Source organism: Arvicola amphibius, chromosome 3 (genome assembly GCF_903992535.2).
Source record: "Arvicola amphibius chromosome 3, mArvAmp1.2, whole genome shotgun sequence".
Lineage (NCBI taxonomy): Eukaryota > Metazoa > Chordata > Mammalia > Rodentia > Cricetidae > Arvicola > Arvicola amphibius.
In genome coordinates, this window is record NC_052049.1 from 132,656,020 (window position 1) to 132,682,563 (window position 26,544).

Consider the following 26,544-nt stretch of genomic DNA (forward strand, 5'->3'; position numbering starts at 1 on the left):
GGGAAGGTTCTACTTACCAGGGCTCTGCTCCATTTCAATCATCCCAAGGGCTTGAGTGGCAACCCTGCTTTACTTCTCAAAACTGCAGCTTCCTTATTTAAGAAATGAAGGCCCTGGATTTCTCTCAATACGCTAAAGGTCTACAAGAGGAACCAAGGAATCTACTAAAAGTGAGAATGAGCCACCAAAAACTGCTTTACAAGCCCAGTTTTAAGAGTCTCATTAAGGCTCTTGATTATTGCAAAGAAGCAACATTGCCGTTTAGTTAAGTTCCTTATTTTTCAGGTCACCAGTGGGTTATGGCATGCCAGTGGCCTGACTTACTCGTACGGAACCTGCAGAGACAAATGTTCATCTCAAGACTAACCAAGACTTAGTAGTTGAAAAGGTATGATTGGAAGCCACGGAGTGCCTTCAATTTCAATTTTTCAATCTCCTAATGTTATATCCAAAATTTATTTGCCCATAACATCATTCATGTCCTATTTTATAACTTAATTGTCAAATATTATGTTTATTTGTAACTTGTTTGTTTACGCTAGAATATATCCTTGGTAAGGATTGATGATTGTGCTGGATTTTTTGTTGTTGTTCTTTAACCATCAGCAAACACTTAGAACAATTTGCATCAATACTAGATCCACATTAAATTATTATTAAAATAAATAAATCATAAAAAAAGCCTCACTAGTGGTTGAAGAGATAGCTCCACAGTTAGCACAGTTAAAAACACTTGCTGCTCTTCTTGAGAGCAGAATTCAGTTCCCAGCACTCATGCCAGGCTGCTTACAACCACCTGTAACTCCAGTTCCACAGAACCCAATGCCTTTGGGTCTATACTAATGTACACATACCCAAACACAGACACACAGAAATACAAACGGTTCTTAAAAAGCATCAGCTGGTGGCAGTGGTGGCACATGCATTTAATCCCAGCAACTGTGAGGCAGAGGCAGGCAGAACTCTAAGAGTTGGAGGCAGGTGGCCTGGTCTACAGAGCGAGTTCCAGGACAACCAGAGCTGTCACTGAGAGAAACCCTGTCTCAAAACCCACCACACAAAAAAAGACAAACACAAGAGCACTTTGCAGGTGCGTTTCATCAGTCCACCTGATGTAAATGACTGAGCTACCAGGCCACCAAATGTACAAATGGGCTTGGGAATCAGTTATCTGGCAGAAAGCAAGTGGGCATGGCAGGAAGCAGTCACTAGCCTAGCTTGTGGCATGTCATAGACATCACAGTGTCTCTCTTTTTCTTTTCTTTTTTTAAAAGATTTATTTTTTTATGTATATGGTGTTCTGCCTGCATGCCAGAAAGGACACCAAATCTCATTATAGATGGTTGTGAGCCACCATGTGGTGGCTGGGAACTGACTGAATTCAAGACCTCTGGAAGAGCAGTCAGTGCTCTTAACCTCCGAGCCATCCCTCCAGCCCATCAGTGTTCTTTACAGAGCACTGAAGAACGTTCAGTAAAGCCTCTTGGTTAATCTTCTGAATTGGTAGAATTCACTGTGTTTCATCTGATTTCATTTCCCAGTCTAAATAGATGATACACGTGACAAAACAGGATTTTTACACATCAGAACACTGTTTTCCCCCAGATAAGCCAGTCAAGGTAGAAACGCAATTCTCCACTCTTCCTTCACACCCTCTCCAAAGGCCAAGAAGACAGAGAGACAAAAAACTTCATGGTTCCAGCATACAGGTTGGTACAACATATACACGGGGCCAGAGAAGCCACAAGATGATGTCACTGGCTCTCCTCACAGAGTAACTCTGGGAAAAGGAAGGTGTCATGCTCTAAATTGTGTACACCCTTCCACATTCATACATGGACGTGTATGGAACAGGCCGTTCAAAAAATAATTAAGACTAAACGGTGCTAAGGGTAGGATACTGGTCAGATCACCTCAGTGGCCTCCTAAAAAGAGGAAGATAAGCACTCTTGCTCAGTACACACAGCAAAAGGCCATACAAGCATACAAAAAGAATGTTGTCATCAAACCAGGAAGAGGGCCTTCCCTAGAACTCTACTGTGTTGACACTCTGATGTTGGACATCTAGCTCAGCAAGTATGATAAAATAAATGTCCACTTAAGCCACCCTTTTGTTACGGTAGGTGAGGAGCTTGAAGCCCCTGGTCAATATTCTCATCCTGCTAAAATATTTATTAAGTTTCAGTGTCCTTGTCCCTTGTGAGACTCTGAGCACATGTTAAGTGGTTAGGGGTATGCAAACCCTTTGGTATTCCCTTTCAATTCTCTCCACTAAAAGGTCCACTCGTGGCCATATTTAGAAACACATTTCAAATGCACACAGACACCTTCCCCCAAATTTTGATGACATTACACCTGCCTATAAGGCTTATGGGCAGTGGCGGCAGGCGGGGAGCACATATAGAATGCAGAATCCAAAAGCTGCTATCAAAACTGAATAGGCTACAGTAGTGGCACACACCTTTAATCTCCACACTTGGGAGGTAGAGGCAGACAGGGAGATATCTATGAGTTCAAAGCCAGCCTGGTATACAAAGCAGAATGTCCAGGAACTAAAACTGTTACAGAGAAACCCTGTCTCAAAAAAAAAAAAAAAAAAACAAAAAAAAAACAAAAACAAAAACAAAAAAAGGCTAAGTCTAAGGCTGTAACTCAGCTAGCAGTGATTACCTAGCCCCTGGGTTTGATCAACACATAAGCCTGGTAGGATAGAGGATACTTAATATAATCTCAGCATTCAAGAGGCTGAGGAAGAGGATCCTGAGAAACAGGCTAGCCTGAACTACATAGTGAGACCTTATCTCACAGAACAGAAATCCCCAACACACACACACACACACACACACACACAGAGAGAGAGAGAGAGAGAGAGAGAGAGAGAGAGAGAGAGAGAGAGAGAGAGAGAGAGAGAGAGAGAGACCTACCATGCATGAGGACAGCTGGGAGGAAGACAAATGAGAGAAAACACACTCTCTTCCTAGCACTGTGCTATGTGCTTTACACCTATGAAGTCATCTGCCAACACCTCTACCACCAGGACAGATGAGCAAACTCAACAACAGGCAAGTGGAGTAAATGGGCCAAAGCCACACAGTCAGGACTCAAACCAGGAGAATTATCCTTAACATAATGCCTACTCCAAAAGTTCCATACTTCAAAGGAGGCAACTTCCATCCCAGGGCTCAATGACATTTGAGGATAGCACCTCCACACAAGGCCCTTTGTCTCAGATATAAGTGCATCCCCCGGCACAACCTGCTAACAGCCCCACAGGCTCACAGCAACTCTACCTCTGAACTAGTTCATGCCAGTAGAAAGGGATGCTGACTCATCATTTGCCTAGCTCTGCAGAAACAAACTACAATAAATGTTTGTGATGGCAGATGCCTATAATCTTAGCACCCAGGAGATAGAGGCAGAAGGATTGCCACAGTCTTAGGCTAGCCTGGGCTACACAGTGACACTCTGTCAAAAAAGAAAGAAGAGGACCTGAGAGATAGCTCAGCACTTGGCATGAAAGCCTGGTGACCTAAGTTCTATTTCCAGAATAGATTTAAAGGAAAGGAGAGAAGACTGGAGAAGGGGAACAGAGTAGGTACAACAAGTTAAGTTAGCACCTTCCAAAAGAAACTAGGTCTTTGGGTTCCTTCCTACCTTACCTCCATACCCGTAATCCCTTCTCCACTAGCTAAAGAATTGCTGCTGATTTGTGCTTTCCAAAGTCCTAGTCCCACTTAGACCCCAGGATGGGCTGTCAGCTGGGATGGTTAGGAATGTTGACAGTCCCTGAGGGTAGGTGGGTGAGTGAATGTTGTTAAATTAATGATCCACTAGCACTTGATTAACAAACAGTAGGTCTCTGGAGAAACCACCTGTTGGGAGCAGAGAGACCCCAGATCCTGAATTTCTTGTAATCCCCTAATCTGAGTGCCTACAGCTGCTCTGAGCATGAGACCTTCAGGAGTTCCTGATGGCAGGAGAGTGGTTTCTGGTGGGTTTGCCTGGGGTGTGGCTATCTATATATAATCTGCCCCTGAAAACAATAAAGGAGGCATTCTTGGGGAATTCAGGGATGACCCATGTCTCTGTCTTTCTGTCTGTGTGTGTTTGTGTGTATTTTAACCTCCTGCCACTTGCCAGAATCTGGTAAACTGGGTGCGCGGCAATTGGAGGTCCCACCAAGATAGCAGAAATTGGAGGTCCCAGCTGAGATATTGGGAACTAGGGAACGCTGAGAGGTCGCCCTCAGAAGGTGAGGGTGGATTGGGGTATGGTTAATCCTGACGTCCTTCACTCAGTTTGGCAGCAAAGCAAAGTCCAACCGAGAAAGAGGGGTAAACGAACAGGGTTGTCCCCGGCCGGAGGGGACTTATGTATTGGGAAAAGATAGAAAGAAAGTATATAGCTTATAAAAAGTCCTAGTCCCACCAGACCCCAGGATGGGCTGTCAGCTGGGATGGTTAGGAATGTTGACAGTACCTGAGGGTAGGTGGGTGAGTGAGTGTTGTTAAATTAATGATCCACTAGCACTTGATTAACAAACAGTGGGTCTCTGGAGAAACCAACTAACTTTGCCAGGTCTCAGACTTCTCTTCAATGCACTGTAAGGAACAGTTTCATGCATACCCTCACCAAGGCAAATTCATGAGCAGTCCTGAAAGTCTAACCCACTTCTAAACAATGGGAAGGCAGTAAATACAGGAGAATGGAAGCAGGAGGGGAAGCCAAGGCTACAACAGCAGGACCTAAAATCACTGCTTTCCCTTTCAGAGTTCTTAAAGCACTTTCAACATTTTTGTCTTTCCAGAGAATGAAAGGCAAACCAGTGGCAGCAACACAGCTCCTACTGCTCAGTAGAAAGAAACCAGTCAATAAGGAGCTGTTATTCAGGGTCACGTCCTCTTGCACAGGGAAGTTGGTCCACAAGCCTTGCTTCTTCCTCTCAAGGTAAAATCCTTCAAGCAAAGAAAATGAGAAGAGGTCCTCACTCCTGACCCACATTACAAATCCACAAAGCTCAAAGGTCAAGAATCTGCTTCCTTTGCAGCCATTTTTGTTTGTTTGTTTGCTTGCTTTGTTTTTCGAAACAGGATTTCTCTATAGCTTTGGAGCCTGTCCTGGAGCTTACTGGGTAGACCAGGCTGGCCTTGAACTCACAGAAATCTGCCTGTCTCTGCCTCCCAAGTGCTGGGATTAAAGGCACGTGCCACCACCACCCAGCTGCAATATTTAGTTAAAATATTTTTAACTAAAATCAGCAAAAATGACACTGGAGATTTAAAAACAAAACTAGAGCTCCAACAGTCAGTCCATCAGTCAGTCAATCTGTCTGTCTGTCTGTCTCTCTCAAACATAGATACACACACACAATCCTTCCTTTCTCCAGGGACCAGCTATGATCCACTCAAACCCCCTCAAATTCAGCAAAAACAGCACAGTGAAATGCAAATTCTACACCATGGCAGTATAATAGTAAACACAAGTTCACAAGATACAAGAAGATTACAGGTTTGAAATGGCAATGCACAAAAAAACAAAACAAAAAACCAAAACACACACACACAAAAACAAGGGTTGTCACTTAGATTCTGGAAACATCAGAGAAGCACAATGCAAGGATGATCCTCTGGATAAGAAGGCTCTTCCTCCTCCCCCCCACCTGCTGAGAATAATTATAATTACACCATACACTAGGGTCTTTCATTTGTGGCTGAACAGTTTAAATCAAGCAGCAAAGGAGAGACCTCAAAGATCAACTGGATTCAATCCCCATTTTACAGAACAGGAAACTGAGGGCCAGAGGGAACAAAGTGGAGGGTCTCCCAATGCCCAGAACTCTTTTCTTATTTTTAAAGCCCCACCCATCCAAGACAGGGTCTCACTTGTAGCTCTGGCTGTCCTGGAACTCACCATAGACCAGGCTGGCCTCCAATTCAGAGATATGCCTGCCCCTGCTTCCCAAATGCTGAGATTAAAGACCTGTGCCACTACACCCAACTTATTTTAAGTGTTTTTTGAGACAGAGTCTCAGGTAGCTCAGATTAGCCCTAAATTCATTATGTAGCCAAGGGTGGACTTGAATTTCTGATCTTCCTCCCTACACCTCCCAAGTGCTAGAATTATAGACAAACATGACCATGTCAAGCACACAACTTTCAAGACCTCATACTTCCCTCTGAGCTAATGGATTTAAAGTTGCTCTAAGGATTACATGTGGGGTTATACATAGTCTAGACAATGCTCCAGACACAAACCATAGGTGCATGCCAACAGTCAACTTGATGAGGCTAGGTGGCAGGCTCTGTTTTTGCCAAAAGTGCACTAAAAAGAGCAGAAGAAAACAACCAATCATTGCTCTGGGAGGAGGGTAAGCGTCCTCACACAGGTGAGCCCAGGGAGCTGTCAAGTTTCCCCCAGCCTATGGTATTTAGCAAGTAAAAATGTTATTTCTGCAGGAAGCAGAGAAGGAGAAGGAAGGAAAGAGGGGAGGAGGGAGAGAGACAGACAGACCCCTTTTGCAGCCTCCACTGCTATCTTTAAGTTCATGTGCAAGTTACCTTTCTGGTTCTCAGTTTCCACGGAGAGGAAGAAAATAGGGAAGGGAAAGCTATTTGCCTATCTCTGAGTGTGTCATTATGACAGCAAGCAAAGGATGTGCAAAACAAGGCTGAGGTTCTCAGGTTGAGAGGCTGAAGAGTTTCACTGAGACTAAGGAACAAGAAAACAAAGAGAAATAGCACCACCAGTTTCCAAACAGTCAAATCACAGATGCCTGGGAACTGCAGGTTAGTAGGGCAAAGAGTAGTTAAGGCAGAAAGAAGCATGATGATCTATGAGGGAAAATACACCTGAATAAGCACTGGGAGGAAATAGGATTGATGAAACCAGTTATGGTGGGGCCTCAAATTAAAATTCCTATGTTTATGTTTATACAACAAATAAATAGTCTATGGGAAATGTACAACTTATTTAGACAATATAGCTTTTTACTCTTACATTGAGCCATGTGAGCATTAGGGGAAACCTTGTTTCAAAGGCTATTTTCAGGGAAACTGGAAAGGTGGCTCATCGACCAAGAGCTCTTTCTCGGCTCTTAGAGACATCTGAAGTTTATCTCACAGCCATCTGTGACTCCAGCTCCAGGGGAGCAATACCCTTTCCTAAGCTTCCATGCCCCCCAAAAGTGTTCTTTTTATTTAATTGTCTTATCTTGTGTGTATGTATGTCTTGTCTGAATGTATGCATGTGTATCAAAAAGGTTTCCCTAATGCTCACAGAAGGCCTAGGTTTTATGTAACTAAGATCTGCTAGTTTTGTAGAGAAGAAATATCTGAGTTGAACTAAGGAATTGGACTAAGAAGATAAACAGAATTTAGATAACAAAAAGAATGGGAAGCCAAGTGTGGTGCCTCACACTATAATTCTGGAAGGCAAAGGTCAAGGACTGCCAAGAATTTAAGGCCAGCCTGGGCTGCAGAGTAAAACCTGTCTCAGAAAAAGGAAAAAAAGGGCTGGAGAGATGGCTCAGAGGTTAAGAGCATTGCCTGCTCTTCCAAAGGTCCTGAGTTCAATTCCCAGTAACCATATGGTGCCTCACAACCACCTGTAATGAGGTCTGATGCCCTCTTCTGGCCTGCAGTCATACACACAGACAGAATATTGTATACATAATAAATAAATATGTTTAAAAAAAAAAAGAAAGAGGAAAAAAAGGAGGAAAAAGAAAGGACACTTACTAGCATAAATTATTCTGCAGAAAATGATGAGGAATAGAATTAAGATAATCAGCTGTGCAAGGTGGCATGTGCTAGCTAGGATACTAGCACTTAGCAGGCAGAAGCTCTGTGAATTTAAGGTCAGCTGGTCTACACAGCAGGCCAGTCAGGTGTACAAAGTGAAATATTGTTTAAAAAAAAAAAGAGGGGATGGAAAGATGGCTCAGTGGTTAAGAGCATTGCCTGCTCTTCCAGAGGTCCTGAGTTCAATTCCCAGCAACCACATGGTGGCTCACAACCATCTGTAATGAGGTCTGGTGCTCCCTTCTAGCCTGCAGTCATACATGCCGACAGAATATTGTATATATAATAAATAAATATTTTTTAAAAAAACAAAAAGTTGTGAAGATATATATACATATATAAAATCATCTGGGCAGTGGTCGTGCATGCCTTTAATCCCAGTACTCAGGAGGTAGAGGCAGGTGGATCTGTGAGTTTGAGGTCAGTCTGGTTTACAGAGCGATTTCCAAGACAGGCTCCAAAGCTACATAGAGAAACCCTGTTTCAAAGGAAGAAAAGAAAAAGAAAAGAAAACAATATCAGAATTAGAAAAGACGTTTATCTTCCATTGAAGTCAGGTAGCTTCCAAGCCAAAAAACAAACTTTTACAAAAGCCAAGAAAACAGATTTAATTAAAAAGAAGTAACAAAGAGTCACATCTCTATTCTCTTAAACAAAGATGACAAAAATTTACTCCTGGGAATGCAGCAGGATTCTGCAATCACACAAATTACCTCCCACATCATGTTTTTGCAGTCACACTAAGACACACACACATACCCTGCAGTGATAGAACCACCCACTCCCATGCATAGGCTGATCCCAAATACTGAACAACATCCTGAACCAGAGGGTGGTGTCATGCTGTTGCTTGAATACAGTAACAGCCCGGAGTTCCTTCTAACTCTTATCTTGGTAGAGAAAATTAACACCAACGAATTCCTAAAGAATCAATCTTCTATAGAAAGGAATTAAAAGTTTTGGGAGAAAGAAAAAAGATCAAAAGATGGAGGGCAAAAGAGACATGACAATCTGATTTTTGAAAAAATGAAATTTAGATGCAAGGATGAGTCTCTCAAATACTAGGGCATGGCATTCCTATTAATTCATTTGAGACCAGGAACAAGCCGGGCGGTGGTGGCGCACGCCTTTAATCCCAGCACTCGGGAGGCAGAGGCAGGCGGATCTCTGTGAGTTCGAGGCCAGCCTGGTCTACAAGAGCTAGTTCCAGGACAGGCTCTAAAAAAGCTGCAGAGAAACCCTGTCTCGAAAAACCAAAAAGAAAAAAGAAAAAAGAGACCAGGAACAATTATGAAACCCTTCCACCATTGGATCTGGAACACCAAAATTTGATTTTTCCTCAAACTGAAAGAGTACCTGTTTTTCAGACAAAACACCCCTGGCTCATCCCTGACACCAGGTACTTCCCTATTAGTGTCTTATTTCCAGAGGGAAAGGGATAAAGGTTCTGGTAAAATATAGAGGACTCCTAGGCTGACACTCTGAGGAGCTCACTGGTAGAAGCAGGAGGCATTAAAAAATAGTGTTGGCCACAAAGGATCAAAACTAGTATTTTGGGATAGAAGGGTAGTCAGGAAGGGCCCAGAGTGCTAAAAGGGAAGAGGGAACCAAGGACAACCCTGATGGAAAATACATCATCTTCCTCAGAGAAGCACATGAGCCTGGCTCTGTGGGAAGGCTAGGCTGGCTGTTTCTAAAGAACAAGCTGACTAACGACAGCCTTAGAAACGCTCGTTTCCTATTCTTGAGAATCTGAGTAAAGAACCCTTAGAAACTCCCCAAGCAAGCCAGGCAGGGTTGGTGGTTCCTGTAATCCTTACTCTTGGGAGCTGGAGGCAAGATGATGAGGAGTTAAAGTCTAGCCATGATTACATAGCAGGTCTGAAGCCAGGGTAGGCTACAAGAGCCCTTGTCTCAAAAAAGAAAAGAAAAGAAAAGAAAAGAAAAGAAAAACACCTCCCTGTGCTTGATGAAGTAAGAGTGCAAACTCTTGGGGGTTTGAGGTTTAGGTTTTTTAAAAATATATTTATTTTCAGCTGAGCGGTGGTGGCACACGCCTTTAATCTCAGCACTTGAGAGGTAGAGGCAGGCAGATCTCTGTGAGTTTGAGGCCAGCCTGGTCAACAGAGTAAGTTTCAAGACAGCCAAAGATACACAGAGAAACCTTGTCTCAAAAAACCAAAATTAAAAAAAAAGCCACGTAAAGCTAGAAAACACACAGAGAGGGGCTGGAGAGATGGCTCAGTGGTTAAGAGTACTAACTGCTCTACCAGAGGTCCTGAGTTCAATTCCCAGCAACCACATGGTGACTCATAACCATCTATAATGAGATCTGACGCCCTCTTCTGGCCTGCAGGCATATATGCAGGTGGAACACTATACATAATAAACAAATCTAAAAAAGAAAAAAGAAAACAGAGAATCTGGACACTGTATGTTATTGCGTTGTCTTTGAATTGTTTGACTGCTGATGAAGGAGCAATAGCTGCTAAAAGATATTTGATTATAAATGTTGCTGGATTAATCCAACCTATATATTTTGAAAATGCCTTGATGTCAAATTTTAAGTCAAAAGACATGTTACTATGAAGAAGCGGTTTTGCTTTTTCTTCCACAGGAAATAAGAGGCTGTGGATTCATTCTGGGTTAATAAAAATAAGGATTGATCAAGGTAAACCCCTGAAAAATCTCCAATGGGAACAGATGGTTGAGATGATCCAACTTTTCAGAGCACCTCTGGTGCAATGTCCTCTGAGTTCTACATCCAGAAGAGCCTCAAGACTGCTGGCTAGGATGATCCAGCCTCACAGAATACACCAGTCAGGACTGGACCATAACTAAATTTTCTTTAGGTTCCCATAAGATTATCAGTGCCCCCAATCAACAGAAAGTAGCCTAGAAAACTATGCCCACATTCCCCCCAAAAAATGGATTATAGATGTTTGTCTTTGTTTAGAGTGTTTGTTATAAATAAGTATGGATAATGGTCAGGAAAAAAGCTAAGCAAAGGAGATTAGATTCAGAGTTCTTGTTTTGAAAAGAAAAAAAGGGGAAATTCTTTTGTACACTGTAAAGATTTGTCACTCATATTACTTTAAGAAAATGCTGATTGGCCAGTAGCTAGGAAGAAGGTATAGGTGGGGCGACCAGACTAAGAGAATTCTGGGAAGAGGAAAGGCAGAGAGTCAGTTACCAGCCAGACACAGCGGAAGCAAGATGAGAATGCCTTACTGAAAAAAAGGTACCAAGCCAAGTGACTAAACATAGACAAGAATTATGGGTTAATTTAAGTTGTAAGAGCTAGTCAATAATAAGCCTTAGGCCGGGCGGTGGTGGCGCATGCCTTTAATCACAGCACTCAGGAGACAGAGGCAGACGGATCTCTGTGAGTTCGAGGCCAGCCTGGTCTCCAAGAGCTAGTTCCAGGACAGGCTCCAAAGCCACAGAGAAACCCTGTCTCGAAAAACCAAAAATAATAATAATAATAATAATAATAATAATAATAATAATAATAAGCCTTAGATAATAGGCCAAACAGTTTATAATTAATATAAGCCTCTGTGTGTTTCTTTGGGATTGAATGACTGTGGGACCAGGCAGGACAAAAACTTCCATCTATAAAAATGACACTGATAAGCTGGGCATGGTGGCAAATGCCTTTAATCCTAGCACATGGATAGGCAGAAGCAGACAGATTCCTGTGAATTCAAAGTCAACCTGGTCTAATAGGACAGCCAGGTCTAATAGGACAGCCAGGACAGCCAGGGCTATGTAGAAAAACCCTGCCTCAAATAAAGGAAGGAAAGGAGGGAGGGAGGAAGAGAGGGAGGGAGGAAGGGAGGGAGGGAGGCCCTGCCTCAGATAGATAGATAGATAGATAGATAGATAGATAGATAGATAGATAGATAGATAGATAGATAGATAGATGGATGAGCTGGTACATAAATAAATAAACAAGTAAGTAAGAAGGAAAAAATGGCAAAAGGAAAAAAAGGATGATACATTTTAACTGGGCTCTAGTACAGCTCAGGAGTAAAATGGGTACTTAACACATGTAAGATCCTGAGTTCAACCTTCACATTTAAAATAATAACTGGCACTGACTTCTTCTGTCTCCTGAAATGAAGTGGAAGGTGGGGAAAGAGTATCTGGGCTAACATCACATTCAGAGCCTGGACTATCAGAGGAGGAAGCAGCAGCAAGTACCTGCAGTTCTAAGCCCCTGCTCTGCTCCTGGGCCGTGCAGGTGGAGCAGTTCTAATAGCACATAGAGGTGAAACTAGAAAAGATAGCTATTTCACAAAATAAAATGGAAGTCTTTTCTGGGAAGAAGCTAAGGATGAACCACAGCAGAAAGCCAAGAGCCATTTAAGTCCAAAAACACCTAGATTTTAATGTCTTTATTGTTGCAGTAGAGAACATCCTCCCCACCCTAGACCTTTAGCACACAAGCAGCTTTGTATGTTTTGGTCCCACTCTTGTTTGGGGAAAATCAAATGAGGCGACCAAATTCTATACTACTTCAAGATACAGAAAAATAAACAGAAAAGTAATATGAAGGGAAAAGGGAGTCCCATAGCATAAGTAACTGTGAAAATAAAAACTTGTAGGCTGCTCTGATACAGAGAAAAACATGGAACAGGGAATATGAGTGGGCCACTAGCACCTACAACCATGCAAGGGCCAGACAGATTTCTTATGGAGCATGTACAGCAGCAGGCTTTGTGTGTAAAGGCTGAAGAAAGGGGCAGGGGAGGACCATGTGATCCCTGCCCTCCCAAAGCAATCATTGGCATGCAATGCATGTGTAAGAGACAGGGAGACAGGCAGAGAGATAAACAACAGGGAAGTAAGGCGGGTAGTAAGCAGGCAGGTAGGGGAAAGCATTTTGGTATCAGCCAAAAATGGAAAAGGGTACTAACAAGAACTGTAACAACTCTACCTCAGTGGGCATAGAGTGCTATGGGGGCATAGAGACAATACCCCAAATTCTGTCTAAGATGAAGAAGGGAAAGGAAGGTCAGAAATGGTAATTTCTTTTTCTTCTTTTTAAAAAAATTTTTATTTATTTATTTATTTATTTATTTATTGGTTGGTTGGTTGGGGTGTGTGTGTGTGTGTGTGTGTGTGTGTGTGTGTGTGTTTGTTTGTTTGTTTGTTTCTCTGTCTCTTTGGCTGTCCTGGAATTCTCTCTGTAGACCAGGCTGGCCTCAAACTCACAGAGATTTGCCTGCCTCTACCTCCAAAGTGCTGGCATTAAAAGCATGCACTGGCACTGCTGCTGCCTGGCAGACAAGTGGGAAGCAAGGAGCACGGCACCCAGAAGGATGATGTGGGACAGTCAGTTAGCACAACTGTGTGACCATCTGGACAGGAAAGAAAAAGAAGAGTAACAGTGACACTAGATTTCTGGCAAATGAGGAGGAGACAGCTCTATGGTAGAGGGTTGTTGTATAATGAACAACCTGGCTAGACTTTGTCCTCTGTGAGAGGCAGCCTGTAAAACCATGCAATTCCTGAGTAATAGGTGTGTCTGTTCTTCATGGTGTACCCTAATGATTTATGCTGAGGTGACTCATGATGAGTCTCTAGACAATCTACTGAAGAGATAACAAAGAAGGATTGGCCATAGCAGAAAGGGCAAGCATGCAACTACTGAACTGGGCTTTGAAAGAAGTGTTATCAGCAAAACTTGCAGAGAACACAGGAGGCTGGAGACCAACTTCAATCACAGGGTCAGTGATTAAGCTAACCCTGCAAAGAACTCCAGACAGTGAAACTCAGATGAACTTGCCTGGTAAGCAATATTCTATGCATATTGTACATGAGTGTAGCAGAGACTGATGTGTCCACAAGGACACTAGCAGCTGTACTGTTTTGCAGTTCTCCCAGGCCTCACTCTTTGTGTCTCTTCTTTTGGTTGATCTAGATTATTATCCTTTTGATATAATAAAATTGTAATTAGAATAGCAATCAGTACTTTCCAGCATTCTATAATTACTCTAGCAAATTCTGGAACCTGAGAAGGTAATAAGAACTCTGAATTTGTAGCCACTGCCTGGAAACTCCCAAGCTTCCAGCCGGTGTCTAAAATAAGAGCAGTCTTGAAAAAGACATGCCCTTAACCAGTAAAGTACGGCCTAAATCTGTATAGATAGTGCCCAAAGTTACCATAGGGACAAAAGGATTCTGAATCTACTATTGAGACCAGCTGAGATCTGCAGGCTTACAATTAGAGAGACACACTATGTGCCTAACAAAGTAGACCAGGAATTTGTAACAAAGGCCTAAGGTAAAGCATGAAAGAGGAAGGCAAAGAAGGTAAAGATCAACTCAGCTGGAAACTAGGCATCTCTCTGGCAGTAAGCAGAAAGGCAATCTTGTCTATGGCATGGGGGCTGTTATGAGCATGTGCAGAGAATGGATAGGGATATGTTCTGAACAAACACATAGGTAAATGCAATAGAGAGGTGATTTTCTAGACGCTGGACCTCATCTAACTTCTTGGATTCTAAATCACAACCAATGTAGATGCTCAGAGGCAATTAAAAAGCATGCCAATAAGGAGGAGAGAATGTATTGGTGATTGAGATTACAAAGCAAAAGACAACAGTCCACTGCATATTAAACTTGAGATATTAGCTGTAGGAAAAACAGGCAACTCCAAAATCAGCACAACTTGCATTCTCAGGACCTTGGGTCAAAATTCTGCAGGTTCTGCTTGGCTTCAAAGAACACATTCTTAGAGCAGAGATGGTAAGACCCATAGTCTGAGCTCTTCCTCTTTACTTCTCCTCCCACTTCCTTTTCTTCCAAAGGAGAAGAGCTTCATTTACCCACTGGTTTGCCACATCCTGCCTCTCAGCTACTTCCTGGGAGACGCCTGGCTATTCTGAGAGAAGCATTAACTCTTTCAGGCCTTTTAAATTTTGAAAATATATACCATATGAGAAAATATGAATAAGAGAGGTGAGAAAACCTTTCTAAGTAACACAATTATTTAAGGCAGTGTTGTTTTGTTTTTGAGACAGGGTCTTGTTATGTAGCCCAAGCTGTTCTAGAACTCTCAACCCCCCTGCCTCAGCTTCCTGAGGACTGGGATTACAAGACTGTGCCCCACCAAGTCTGGTATGAGGAAGTTTTTTAAATCAAAAGTCTAGATCTGGACATGGTAGCTCACATCTGTATTTCAAACACTCACGGAGCTGAGGCAGAATTGGTATAAACTCAAGGCCAGGCTAGACTACATAGCTGAATTACAGACCAGTCAAGAATGCAATGAGACCCTGCCAATAATAATAACATAATTATTAAAAATTTAAAAACAATAACAACAAAGCACCAAGATGAATTTTTAAGACGTCAGAAAACAGAAGGAATTTAATTCACTCAGGGCTGGGGCCTCTAATAACGAACAAAGATCTATCTTTATTAATTTTTGACTACATAGATTATAGAGCTTTCCCTATCTCAAGACAGAAGTGAAAGGTAGACAGCGGCCCAGAACAGAAACCAGGAGCCCTGGATCTCAGTTCAGGTCTTCACCAGTCCCACACCAAGTAAGTACTCAATCTTTCTGCTGGCCTCGATCTCTTCAAGTCCATACAAGGGAAGGAAGCTGAACCATAATGAGTTGTTTCCACCTATAACATTTGTGTGTGGGGGAGGGGGATGTCAGGGTTTCTCTGTAGTTTTTTAGAGCCTGTCCTGGAACTAGCCTTTTGACCAGACTAGCCTCGAATTCAGAGATCTGCCTGCCTCTGCCTCCTGAGTGCTGGAATTAAAGGTGTGCACCATGGCTGCTCAGCATCTACCTATAGCATTTTAAAAGCAGATGTCTACACTGAGGGGAGAAGGAATTAAAGATGTTAATGAGAAAAATGATTAATATAATTCTGGATCCAGAAATTGCCTAGCTCAGGGAGTTAACCTTATCAATCTCAATTTATTAAGGGGCAGGAGGCTTAGTGGGTAGGAACCAAAGCTACCTACAGTGAAATTAAGCTGTTCCCAAATGAACGCTGCTGAGGTGTGATCTACCCAGAGTGTTAAGCCACTTACCAGCAGCATGAAATCACAGTACCAAAACTGTTGTAAAAACTTCACTTTCCCACAACTGTGATTTGCAGAGAGGGTGCAGAGCTGAGAATGCTGAGTCTGTGGCCATCTGTCCTACCCTAGTCCCCAGAGAGGCGTGGGGGGGAGTGTGAAAAGCCACCAGGTGCCATGTAAATTCAGCCACCAATATCACATATCCATCATGGGCCCAGCATTTGCAGGTTGCTAGGGATAAGCAGGAAGCCTGGCATTCTAAAAAGGCTTACCAATTCATCCAAACCTTTCAAGCTTTCCCTAAGCTTCCCTCTATGTCAGGCGCAGTGCATAGTGTAGATGTCATGCTTGCCAAATGTTTCCTGCTCAAGGCTGGGAAGGAGCTGTCCGCTGTGGAGAGGCAAAGAGAACTACAGGCCTCTCAGTGGCCTGTATGACATGCCTAAGTCCTACAACAACAACAACAACAACAACAACAAAATTGCTTCCCCTGTCTATCAAGTAGAGAAAGCACATCCCATGTCATAGGATTCCTCACAGAAATTTGCAAAATTGTGCCCTCTGGCCACCAGAGTCTACAGCCCTATCTTTATTTCATCACGTCTTGTTTAGTAATCAGCACAATTTCCAAGTCAGATCCCAGGTGCTTCAGCTGGCTCTGAAGAGTCCCCAAAGGCCAAAGTGTGAAAAGTGTAGCCTTCACCCTGTGACATGACTGGGAGGTCAGAGAGCAGAGAGAGACAGTCCCTAGGTACAAGACCATGTCATGGGAGTCACCTACAAAGAAACTTGTCAAACCCCATTTCTCTTCCTTTTCTCTTTTGCTTTTTGATAATGAAGGGAGTAATTTCACTCTGCCATGTGCTGCCTCACTAAGGCTCAAAATAACAGCAGCAACTGGAACCTCAACACTGTAAGCCTCCCTATTTTATCCCTCCTTCTTACTCCCTCTTTTCCCTTTCTCTTTTGTTGTGGGAAGAGGGGACCAGGTCTTACTATATAGCCCAGGCTGACTTCGATCTTTCAATTCTTCGGCCTCCACCTTCTGAATACCCAGTCTTCTTTTCTCTTTATAAGCTGATTTCCTAAGAATTTTGTTAACATGAAGGAAGATAACACATATAACAGGGAATGTATTGTGCACTGAAGACAAAGAAGACAGGGCTGCTATAGCTCAGCAGATAAAAGTGCTTGTTGCCAAGCCTGACCATCCATATGGTAGAGGGAAAGAACAAATTCCTGTAGATTGTCCTCTGACCTATTCACATACTGTGGGTCACACCACCTGTACACACACAGCCCAAATAAATGAATGAATGAATGAATAAATAAATAAATAAATAGTTTTAAAAAGATGATGAACCAGAGCCAGTGAGATGGCTTATTGGGTAAAACCACTTGTCATGCACACATAAGGATCTGAGTTCAATCCTTAGAACCCACAAAAAGTTGGATGCAATAGCTCGTATGTGTAATCTCTACTATTGCAAAATGGGAGGCAGAAACAAGAGAACCTCCCTACTAGATGACAGTGGCACACACCTTTAATCCCAGCACTCAGGAGGCAGAGGCAAGTGGATCTCTGAGTTTGAGGCCAGCCTGGTATAAAAGGGTGAGTTCTGGAACAGATAAGACTACATGGGAAGCCGGGCGGTGGTGGCGCACGCCTTTAATCCCAGCACTCGGGAGGCAGAGGCAGGTGGATCTCTGTGAGTTCGAGGCCAGCCTGGTCTACAAGAGCTAGTTCCAGGACAGGGTCCAAAGCCACAGAGAAACCCTGTCTCGAAAAATCAAAAAAAAAAAAAAATCAAAAAAAAAAAAAAAAGACTACATGGGGAAAAAAAGAGAGAATCTCCCAGAAGTTTATAGGCCAATTAGCCTGGAATATACAGAATAAACTCCCAAAAGCTCTGCTCTAGCCTCCAATGCAGACTGTAACATACAAGCCACATTCAGACACATCATACACACAATTTTTTTAATAAAAAAAAGAAGAGCCTCATCCAGCCCAGATTCCCCCCAAGTCAACTTTATGGGCTGAAGTGGGATGGGTGTGCACAAAGTAGATGACCAGCAAAAGAAAGGTCTGCAATGGATTTACAAAGAGATGACCTATAGTTTACTGACAGGGATTTGGGTTTCAACACTCACTGAGGGTGTCAAAGGGACTCCCCAGTGAAGACAGTACAAGCAGGGGCCAGCGTCCCTGAAAAAGATGTTTAAATGAACCTTAAGCTAATTCCCAACATTTGGCTTCAGTCACTGAGGTATCATCTCCTAGTTCACAAAGGCTAGTGACTGCCCTTCCTCACTGTGCCTCCCCACCCAGGTGCACACATACATGCAAGGACCAGGAAATCCTCCTTAAACTGTGGAGAAAAAAGTCAAACTTCCTGGTGTTGCTGGTCAGGCAGACGGCCAGCACAAGGCCAGGAGGAGTCTATATTAGGATGCACATGCAGCTGTTTCCTAGGCACCTTCTGTAGACTCCTGTTTCACTGAAAATAATTCTTTTGCTTCCTGCACATCACAAAAGATTCCAAGTATGTCCGGTGTTGCTCTATTCTGAGTCTGTGTGGATGAAGAACAGGAGAAGTGTTCCAGCAAAGGAGGCTCTCTGGAAAGTGAGAATTTTCTCTCGGCTCACCTGAAAGAGATTAAAGCCCCTGGGCTGGGGTCTGGCCTTCCCATTACCATTAGTTCTGTTAATCACAGAACACTGTTTACACCACAGAGTCTAGGAATCCTTTCTGTTGGGAAAATGTTTTAACACCCATTTTATAGATGCAGAAACAGAGCTAAGGATATGAAAACACCTGCATAAGACAACAAGGATAGTAAGAAACAGAATCACAATTTACACTTAAGTTGGCTGGAACCAAACCTTTCTGCTGTGCAGCACCAGCAGAAACTGTGCCTCTCAGAGCACAGATTTAAAATAGAACTGCTATGCAAATGCCAACTTCTTTTAACCTTCTTTGTAGTCCCAGATTCTTTCTCTGCCAAAAGACAGGACTACAGAAGGATATCTCTAAAGTTCCTTTCAAGAATAAAATTTAGCTCAAAGTTCAGTGACATGAGATACTAGTTATTAATCTTGTACAGGTTTCCTATTGCTATAACCCAGCTCCAATTAATATTTCTATTAAAATTATTTTTTTAAAAAAAGAATAAAATTTAATCTACCTACCTGGAACTTGAAAGTATGCTGAATGGTGACCCATCTAGTCTACACCCTAAGAGATGAAGTCATTATCATCAACACCACTCTCCAGAGAAGCAGCCTGAGTACAGGATGGTCAAGTGTCAAGCTAACAGTTATACCAAGGAAGGAGCACAGAGCACATACTTCACACATAGCACCTCCACTCCAAAGCTCTAAGGCCAGAAGACTGAAAGGCTGAAGACTTTTAGACTCCTCTAGACTCGGGTGAACCACAGAAAGAGAGACAGTTCATTTTGAATCCTCTTAGAATGAACTTTGTACTGAACAGCCTGCACACAAGGGCCACCAAACAGAGTAGCATCCTCCTCAGACCATCTATACTTGAGCCTGCTGACAAAACTCTTAGCCTATCTCAACTTTGTAGAAAATAGACAGATCAGACTTCCCAAAACAATGGTTCTCTGGATACGCAGCTCCCTAACCACATAATCTAGCCAGATGTCAGAGCTCCTAGAGATCCCTTCCAGCTGTTCCCACCATCACTAAAGTCCTTTCTCTTCCTGTCTTTGCACTCCAGGAAGATACTTTTGTGGATACTTTCCATCATTCCAATGTCTCTACTTTAATTGATCTGAGAATAATCACACATAGGACTTTAACATTTTAGAAGAAACTCAAAACTATTTCTCAGTTTCTAAAGGGCAATTTTCTAAACCCTGAGTCTGCTAATTACACTGGCGTCCTAAAAATATTATCTCAGTACAATACCTCCTTTTTACTCCCACATGCCCATCCCCCCAAATGCACACACATACGCTTCAGACTGCCACTTAGACACTGGAGAGTATAATTTAAATGTCTTTAATAGCTTGACTCAAGGGACATTTATATATGACTCTTCAATTTACATCAGAGCTATGATCTTAAAAAAAAGCCTTTACTGAATTCAAACTAATTAGGCAAATACATAGAAGGCAAATGCATAGAAGGCAAATACTGACAACAAAATTCAGATAAGAATTTAAAATTAATTCAACCTATCCATAATATCTGCATTTAAAAAAATGTGAGGCTCTCCTTATAATAGCACTGACTGGCCTATAGCTGATACAAAGACCAGGCTGGCCTTGAACTCACAGAAATCCACCTGCCTCTGCCTCCAGAGTACTGAGATTAAAAGCATGCACACCCAGGCCCATCTTTTGGTTTTCATCTGAAGTCCTTTTAGGGTCAGGCATGGTGCAACATGCCTTTGGTCCCAGCACTCAGGAGAAAGGGGCAGACCAATCAAAGCTTCATAGTGAGTCCCTATCTTTCTTAATAAATAAATAAATAAATGAACAAACAAAAAAATTCTTTTTGGTCCATCTTGCAAGCCAGTGCCTGGTTTATTAGATATGTACCTAATATCAGTTTAATGAACATTAAGTATCTTAATCTTAAACAAATAAATTAAAAGCCCACGGTAATTTTGGAGCTAGGTGTGGTGGTACATGCCTATAAACCCAACACTTGGTAGGCTGAGGCAACAGGATTAAAAGAAAAAAATCCATTGTAATTTTGCTCATAATCTAAATCTATCTGAACCATACAAATGCCATATATGTCTACAGCAAATAACAGGCAGCTGCTAGTATTCGAAGCAGATAAACCTCTGTCATTTGAACTGTTTGTTTGGAAGACAGATGGTTAGCAGCTGCAAGTTCAATTACAAAATGCCTGGAAGGAAGGCAGAGAAGGAAGCAGAAGGATCCAAGTGCCACTTCATATATTAAGCGTGGAATTCCTTTCCAACAAACATCTTTCATTTCCTTGGGGGAAGCCAACCGGATATGCCCTTTGAACTTGAGCGAAAAGCTTCAAAGAAAGAATCTAACTATAGACTAAGTGAAGCTAGAGGCAGAGAAAAGTCACTCCTTTTAAATATTTCCATTCTATGATCTGTGTTAAGGAAAAATGGAGGGCATGGGAGACTCCACGTGCAGCCAGGCTGACAGCCTAGATTATGTGTGTGTGGGGGTTGAACACATCGTCTCCTTTTTCCCCTCATTGTGTCCTTTACAGAGTAAGGAGCAAAAATTAACTAAAGGACAAAACTGACTGACTTCTAGACCAGCACTCACAGACATTATACGACGATGGAAATGGTCTACATGTATGTTACCCAATAAAGTCACCATAGTAGCCACTAAGCATTTTATAGGGGACTAGTGTGGCTGAGAAACTGGTATTTAAACTGTACTGGATTTTAGTTAATTTAGACATAAATAGCTACTTGTGGGTAATGTCTAGTTTTGAATACTACAGCGCTACAAAATCCTCCTGCATTTTACACAGTGAGATGGGGGATGGTGTTAAATTATTGCTGACGTAGGCTCTAAGCCTAGACCCAGTATACCAGAAGTCACTCAGCTTCCCTGAGCTTCACCTTCTCGACTGGTATAATGGACTCTGAGGACTGTCCTTGTAGAGTGTTGTTAACTGCCAGCTGTCTCTCAGTTCCCCTTCAGTCTTTAGACGCCATCCTACCAGGCTTCCACACATCAATTTTTATTACCTTCCAGACTGAAAGCTCCGGTACTCACACGCAGCCCCGTCTATCAAGAAGGCAACTAGTCCAGGAGTTGTCCCAGGCCTGCAGTCTAATTCTGGTAATGTAAGGCTTGGTACTCCGGAACCGCTGATTTCCGCTCACCCTCTGTTCCCTCTGCTGCTTCACATGGTTAGCAGTGACTTACACTCCTCCTGTGACTGGGTATCGAGTGCACCCAAAACACCTGTTGCTTGTTTCTGGTACTTTCCTAACTCTCTCCCCTTGCCTTCCCCTTACTAAGAATGATATGTCTTTTCTTTTTTTCACATGGAAATGCCTTAGGACTTTAAAAAATTACCACACTCAGAAATAGGTATGCAACAAATTGCATTTATGGCTAACCTAGAAATAATTTAATTACTAAAATTAAATAAGGTCAAAGAGACTGTTGTAGAAGGATATTCCAGTGTAAAAATAATAAAAGTGAGCTGGGTAGTGGTGGTGCCTTTAATCCCAGCACTCAGGAGGCAAAAGCAGGTGATTTCTGAGTTCGAGGTCAGCCTGGTCTACAGAATGAGTTCCGAGATAGGCAGGAATATACAGACAAACCCTCTTGAACAAAAACAACAAGACAAGAAGAAAATAAAAGTGCCATGGTCTCTATGTTAATATAATGTGGTAAGAAGAAGCTTAGTCCAGGTAGTTCGTTGGTCTTTCCTGAAACTGAGGTGCCAGCCATCCATATGGAGACAGTTTTTTTTTTTACTTCAATGACTACATTTTTATCTTTATTCCATTTATATGTATGTCTGTGAGTACTGAGCAAAGTGTAAATAGAAGTCAGTTCTCATCTTCCACCAGGTGGATCCCAGGGTCATCCAGGAAGGCAGGTGCCCTGAATTGCTAAAACATGTTGCCAGCCCTCAATGACCAAAGTTTATTAAGAGACACAAATGAGTAACTAAGCAGACAATTTTCTGTAATATTAGTAATCACTGGAATGTGAGGTGGCTCTACTCTTCCTGTCTCTCTACCACACCACGAAGCCAAAAGGGGGGAAAGCAGGGTTGAAGGATAGGCTGGCACTGTGTGTGGATTTGAATAAGCCATTATACAAAATGTTTACAGTTAGCTAAGAATTCCTGATAACTTTCTGAAGTCTCATCTATCTGACAAGCGCATTCTCCAAGAGGCTGTTTACCAGAGGGAAGCACAAAAGCAAAGAGGACAAATAATTTAAACTCTGAACTCAATGCAGTGAAGGCCTTTCATTTATTTTGTTTTGTTTACGTTTGTATTTCTGGGTATCAAACCTAGTAACTCACATGATCTTCTTTTAAACTGACTTGGACATGCTAACCATAACTCAATAAAAAAAAAGGAAACATAATCACCCTGGATTCACACAAAACTATAAGGACAACAACAACAGGCTAATTAGCCAGGCTTGTCCCTAAAACTCCCCAGATTTTAAGATTACACTGACTCTGGAGCCTAGGTAGATGTTATAACTCTGTTATATTCTTTCTGAAAAAGGAATGCATTTAAGAATATCTGAGATACTTATTTTCTTATGAACAGTTACACTCAATAAGTCAGTTCCAAAAAGGAGTTCATTTTGAGGGGACCACTGCTTCTACAACTGACATCATAACTGTTAAAACAGGCTCTTGATGGAGGAGAGTTATCTGTCTATGTTACTTTCATTGGTTAATTAATAAAGAAAACTGCCTTGGCCCTTTAAGAGACAGAAAATTAGGTAGGTGGAGTAGACAGAACAGAATGCTGGGTAGCAGGCAGTGGGGAGACGCTTCAGGCAGTCGCCATAGTGAGTCTACATGATTCTCCTCTCTGAGATGGACGCAGGTTAAGATCTCTCCTGGTAAGCCACACCTCGTGGTGCTACACCGATTACTAAATATGGGTTAAAGGAAGATGTGAGAATTAACCAATAAGAAGCTACAGATAACTGGCCAGGCAGTATTTAAAAGAATACAGTTTCCATGTAATTATTTTGGGTAAAGCTAGCCGGGTGGCGGGACACAGCCCGCCACTTCCTTCTACAGGCTCTCTCACTAGGAATGAACAAAAGCCCTTGTCCCCCCCCCCCCATTCTCTGCCTTATTTCTTTCCTTCCTTTCTTCCTTTTCTTTTTAAGACAAGGTCCCACAATTCCAGGCTCATACTACTCCATGTAGTGCATGTCTTTAATCTCAGTTCTCTGTGAGTTTAAAGCCAGCCTAGTCTATCTAACAAGTTCCACACCAGCCAGAGCCTGGAATTGTGGGACCTTGTAAAAAGGAAAAAAAGGAAAGGAAAGGAAAGGAAAGGAAAGGAAAGGAAAGAATGGAGGGAAGGAGGGAAAAAGAAAGGAAGAGAAAGGGAGGGAGGAAAAGAGAAAAGGAAGAGGATAGGAGGAAGGGAGGGAGGGAGGAAGGGAGGGAGGGAAGGAGGGAGGGAAAAGGAATGGAAGGCAGGGGCCAGGTTACACAAAAAAATTCTGTCTAGAAAAAAAGGGGGGAGGGAAAGAATATTAGATAAAGTTACCAAATATCAGCACTGAGGAAACTTAGCAACTTTTTAAGTCATTAAGTGTCTGAAATCATGCTATAGCCACAGATAGGGTAAAAAGCCCTGTCTCCCACTACAGCAGAGGGAATGCAGCAATTCCTTCCCCTTCTTGGTGAAAACACCAGGCTAGAGTGTGAAAAACCACAAGGCCCCACCCACTTCTAACAGCTGACAGAACTAAAGTGTCCCTTCAGGAGATCCTCTGGAAGCCTCACTCATGAAACCCACTCAGTGTTCCCGAGACTCAGAGCTGCCCCTGAGAGCAACCAAGACTGTTGATGGGAAAACTACATCTTTCAGACAAAGACAATAAATCCAGAAATGTATACAATCAACTATAATACACTTAACAAAGCATAGACTATGTACACTTCATTCAAATCAAACTATAACTGATGGAAAACACAAATTTTAAAGCGTTCAATTATAATAGCATCAAATATTAACTTTAGAAATGAGAACAATACTCAAAAGAAAACAATCAGACCAGAAAAAGAAGACCAGGAGCACAAAAACACCGGTAAGATATCCTGTAAAAATGCTGAGTTTTCCTTAACACCATCAACTTTAAAAGACTATCCAAGCCACTAAAGCGCTGGTTTAAAAATATATAATAAACCAAAATACCATAAAAACAAGTAAAAGCTTGAAAATAAACAGATGAAAAGTAATGTTTAATAAAGCCCATAAAACAGAATGTGCAATGCAAAAAAAAAATTAAGCTCAGCTGGTACCACTCTAATATACTAATTAATCCCACATGGGACAAAGGGAGCACAGCACGGCTAAAAGGAAGCCACGCACTCCAGCTAGTTTGGAGAGGAAGCAAATGTCTAATACTAATGAAAAGTAGGCTATCCCGTACACATGGCAAACTTGTGAAGGTCAAAAAGGAAAATTGTATTTCTTAATTCAACAATAAACATATTGGGGCAATGTAAAAATCACATAATTTATAAAACTTTAAAATCAAAGCACAAGCCAGGAATTGTGTGGCTCATGCCTCATGCCTGACATCCCAGCACTTGGTAGGCTAGGTAAGGTCACTATCCTTAGTGGTCAATCTGCATAAGATTTCGTCTCAAAAGAAAAAAAAGGGGGGGATCAAGCTTATTTTAGGAAGGGGGTTCTCACATGTGACTGGAATAAATGTTCAGCTACTAAACAGTACGACCCCAACCTACCTCTCCAGCTTCATCTCCCGTGTCCTGCTGGGATGACTGTTTCAGTGCTGACCGCCTGTTCCCTCCAGACACATCTCAAGCTTCCCTCTGGTGTGAACCACACTCATCCAGCGCTTCCTGCCATGCCCCTCCCCCATACCCATGGAAATCCTAGCTATCCTTCAAGATCCAGTTCAAATGTCATCACCTCTCATCTCCCGGATGTCCCAGAGAAGAGTGCTACAGGGCTCTCTTTGTAATAACCCTTCTTTTGGGTTGCTTTTATTACTCTACAGCCATTTTGTTCTCCTCCACTGCAATCACCTCCTCCCTTTCCATATAACATCTACAGAGCCTCAGCGACAGAGATTCTCCTACCCATCTGAGTCACCTACCAAGAGCTAGCTCCCAGCACAGAACATTCACTAAGACCTCAATAAATACTAAACTAACATGAAAAGCATAAAGTAATTCACTTCAAAAATATGGTGAATAACTAAAGGAAGGCAACTGGCTATTTAAAGTAACCCTTATACTGATTGTGAACTATGCAACAAAAAAAACCCCAAAAACTACCCAAAAGAAAATTTCCCAAGCTTCAAAGAAACAGTTAAAATATTATAATCAGTTCAACTGATTTGTTTTTAATAACTTATTGCATATAATTTATTTATTTATGTACATAGTTGGTTTTGCCTGCATGTATGTCTGTGTGAGGGTGTTGGATCCCCTGGAACAGGACTTACAGTTTGTGAGCTAACTGAACCTCCAGGTCCTTTGGAAATGCTCTTAACCACTGAGCCATCACTCCAGCCCCAACCTATTTTTGGAATTACAAAAGCAGCAGGGTTTACTGCCTGTAATTTGGTAATTTTTGTTTTTGTTTTTCAAGACAGGGTCTCCCTGAGTAACAGCCCTGGCTGTCCTGGAACTCACCATGTAGACTAGGCTGGCCTCCAACTCACAGAGATCCACCTGCCTCTTCTTCCAGAGTTCTGGGATTAAAGGTGTGAACCACCATGCCCAGCATGATTTGGTAAATTTATCCAAAGGAAAAATAAAATGTATTAGTTTGAAAACATTTACAAGGGTATCATTAAATAATAAAACTCTGGAAATCACGACTGTGCTGCATAGTTTTATGACGACACAAGCTAAAGTCATCTGAGAGGAGAAAACCTTAAGAAAATGCCTCCATAAAATAGGGCTGTAGGCTGGCGGGGTGGTGGTGCACACCTTTAATTCCAGTGCTCAGGAGGA

At 42.2% G+C, this 26,544-nt stretch overlaps 1 protein-coding gene across 1 annotated transcript in view; it reads right to left on the reverse strand.

Moving 5' to 3' along the window:
* Positions 1-26,544, reverse strand: part of Map2k1 (mitogen-activated protein kinase kinase 1) — a 68,835-nt gene that overhangs the window by 27,648 nt on the left and 14,643 nt on the right. The gene's annotated exons all lie outside the window — the stretch shown is intronic.